Source organism: Peromyscus leucopus, chromosome 6 (genome assembly GCF_004664715.2).
Source record: "Peromyscus leucopus breed LL Stock chromosome 6, UCI_PerLeu_2.1, whole genome shotgun sequence".
Taxonomy (NCBI): domain Eukaryota; kingdom Metazoa; phylum Chordata; class Mammalia; order Rodentia; family Cricetidae; genus Peromyscus; species Peromyscus leucopus.
In genome coordinates this window covers 14,019,293-14,022,893 of record NC_051068.1, presented here as the reverse complement: position 1 = coordinate 14,022,893, position 3,601 = coordinate 14,019,293, and the positions used below count along the sequence as shown (strand labels likewise).

At 45.0% G+C, this 3,601-nt stretch overlaps 1 long non-coding RNA gene across 1 annotated transcript; it reads left to right on the top strand.

Moving 5' to 3' along the window:
- Window positions 1–200: 200 nt before the first annotated feature.
- On the top strand, window positions 201–876 carry LOC119088265. The gene is made up of 2 exons (XR_005091890.1): window positions 201–277; window positions 560–876. It is a non-coding gene; the product is annotated as an uncharacterized LOC119088265 (long non-coding RNA).
- Window positions 877–3,601: the final 2,725 nt, after the last annotated feature.

Here is a 3,601-nt window from a genome sequence, read left to right as displayed (position 1 = left end):
TTGGTGGCCTGAGAAGCTGAATAATCTTGAAGACATCTGTACATTGATTTTTAACTATTGAAACACCACGGGAGTACCTCGGTGCCTAAAGAAAATAATTTAAAGACATATTGTTTCAAATAACACCCTGAGGTTCTTTTTGTGTAGCAGACGCGGACTGTTTCTATGGAAACAGGTTTTCTCTATTTCGTTCTGCTGCCGCCATCTAGAGGACAAGCGCAGTACAGCAGGGAGTGACACATCATGCCTCCCCTCATCCTCCCGGGCAGCCAGTCCGGTGAGTTAGAGCCGCCTAGATTCTCTCCCGCTGTCTTTTCCTTATCTCCTAGGTTTCTTGGCCAGAAGATGATTGATCTAGTCCAAAAGAGCACACGTGGATGCAGAGTGAGCCTGGGGCCTCTCAGTCTCTCTCGCACCTGTGGCCCCCTCTCTCACACGTGTGTGACACATGAAAAGTAGTTGGTGAACTTGCTGAGGGATTCTGAGCTCCTGCGGACGGATGCTGGTAGGTACTGTCTCAAGAGGGGTTAATACTTTCTCTTAATGAATTCCCTTGCAGGACTGCATGGGATCCCTCCGGAGCACGGTGACCTTGGTACCTCCCCCAGTCTCTCTGCAATACTTTTTCTTTTTTACCCCACTTAGCTGAACCACCAGGGGTTCTCACTAGAAGCTGGGCAGATGGCTGTGACATTCTCTTGACCTTTTTCCTGTCTCCAAATTTTTGAGCTAAAAGACTTCTTTTCTGCATCAAGTGTACCACTTCAGACATTCTGTTATAGAAATAGTAAGTCTTTAGATCTCATCTGTTTTTAGGTCTAGATTGGAATACGAGAAGACCAAGTAGCAATAAAATTATGCATATTTGAACTTATAGCTCAGTGGCTCCATATTTTGTGTTGCTCGACCTCAACTCTACCAGTGATGGTACCAAGGGTCCTTAGAGTCAGTACACAAGAGACCCCTCCTCAGGGCATCCACTGCTTCCAGAACTTGTCCTAACAGAACATCTGCCTCATGTTGCAGAAGTGATTTAATTTTTTGCCTGCCTCTCTAAGCCATTGGCCTTCATAAGGCAAAGTGCTATTTCTTGTAGCCCTTACACTGGATAGACATCCCATGGGTGTTGTTAAAGAATAAAATAACAAGTATTATATTTAAAAAAAACATGTGTGTTTTTCCTGTTCTCAGAGTAGTTTAATGTGGCATGTTACCTGTAATAGCATAATTCCAGGTCAGTAGGTTTCCGACGGGTTGTGTAGTTTCAACGCTGGAGCCTCTGACGGGTCATTAGCGTCTTTACATCATCTCTATCATTAATTAGATGGTGTGTTTGGACAAATTACAACAAGTTTCTTAAGTGCAGACAGGCCCCCAGCACTCCCAGTAATCCCGCTTTCCCCAGCATGGGGTGGGTAAGCACACCGCTAGCTGCGGCCTAGCCACACCCATTGTGAGCCCAGCAGTCGGTACAATGAGGAGAGTTAAGTCCAACAAGGCAGGTGTGGAAGTGATCCCCAGCCATAGGACTTGGGCAGCTGAGGCTGGAGGACTTTGAGTTTCAAGCCAGTGTGAGACCTTCTCTCAAATAACTAAAGCCAAACAAAAAAATAAAAAATAAAAACAAAACAGGAGGGAAGCTTTGGGTTATAGCTTAGGGCCAGGGCAGTGGTTTAGTATGTGTGAGGCTCAAGTTTGATGCCCAGCACTGCCCCACCCCTACTCAAAATAAAAGGCATCCTGGGTACTTATTACTGATAAATTACAATGTCAGATGTGGTGTTAGTGAATGGCCTGTGAATCAAACAGAACGTTCACGTAGCCAAAATTTCTTGTATTTCCCCCCACTTTGAAGACAGGTGAACTTGGGACTCACTGTGCTGCCCAGGCTGGCTCTGAATTCTTGATTCTCTTGTGCTGGGTGTGTACCACCACACACCTGACAAGCGCACACCTTTAATCCCAGCACTTGGGAGGCAGAGTCAGGTGGATTTCTGTGAGTTCGAGGCCAGCCTGGTCTACAGAGAGAGATCCAGGACAGGCACCAAAACTACACAGAGAAACCCTGTCTCAAAAAACAAACAAACAAACAAACAAACGAACAAACGAACGAACTTAGTACTAATAACAAATCCCCACTGTAGTGGCATTGCATCCAAATGATGTAATTGGGCTACATCATGACGTTAGAAAAATGTCCACTTGTTATAAATTCAATTATAGCTAAATCAAACGTTAAGCAATCTCCCCTGAGGGATTGCTAACAGCGCCAATCTAAGTGGATAACCATTGCAGCCCTTCTTCCCTTCCTCCCTCCCTCCCTCCCTCCCTCCCTCCCTCTCTTCCTTCTCTTTTTCTTCCTTCCACTAAGCTGTGAATGTGGTGTAAGCAGTCACCCCTCTACGAGACTGACTGTCAGGATCCCGTCATGCCCCTTAGCACGCACATGGTCTAGCTGTGGCCCTGCATCTTCCTCTCAGCCTCTTCCCCTTTAACCTAGTCCAGGAAAGATGTTTAATCTCGACTTTTTTTTTTTGTCTTTACCATCTTTTGTGCCTGTGTGCAGGCGTGTGTGTGTGTGTGTGTGTGTGTGTGTGTGTGTGTGTGTGCGCGCGTGCGTATATGAGGGTCAGAGGACAACCTTCAGTGCCTTCCTCGGGGCTGTCCACCAGTTTGTTGAGAAGGGTCTCTCACTGCTCTTGAACTCATCCCATAGGCTAGGCTGGCTGGCCAGGGAGCCTCAGGAATCTGCCTGTCTTCCTCTCCCCTTGCTAGGACTGCAAGCACATGCCACCACACCCGGCTTTTTTTTTTTTTTTTTTTTTTTTTAACATAGGTTCTAGATCAGCTCCTCATGCTTGGAAGGTGAGTAATCTCTCTAGCAATATCATCACTGTCACGTTTTTACATTTGTTCTTTTATTTATTGTGTGTGCCCACGTGCACATGCCACGGTGCTTGTGTGGCAGTCAGAGGACAACTTGGGAGGGTTGGCTCTCTTTTTTTCCACCCTGTGGATCCTAGGGGTACCCACACCTGCAGACCCACCTCCCCTTTCTTTCCAAAGGGAAACAATCGTAAGTATTGAGCAAGCACCTCTTACCTGTTCTCACTTGTTTTCCTTGACTTCTTGTCTGTGTTTGAAATATCATTATCATCTTTTGTGTGTGTAGTAAGGATCACCCAGTGCTGTGGATGATTGATTGATAAATAAAACACTGATTGGCCAATAGTCAGGCAGGAAGTATAGGCAGGACTAGCAGAGAGGAGAATAGGGAGAACAGGAAGGCGGAGTGGATATGGATATACTTATTGTCCAAGCAAATAACAACTCTTTGATAGAGAGACAAGTAAAAGACATTCCTTTGTTCAGTTAATTTCATCACTCTGATTACTAGTGAGATGGACACTGTTAGGATTCTGTGTTGAGCTGGTGTTTTATACCTCATTGTAATAAAAGGAATGGATCATAGTTTAGTCCTATATGGTCTGTATGTGTGATGGAAGTCATCTTTTTCTTATATGGATCTGTAAGAATTCTTTATGCATTCAAACATTATAGTTCTTTATAATGTGTCATACATACTTCCCACTTGTGATTT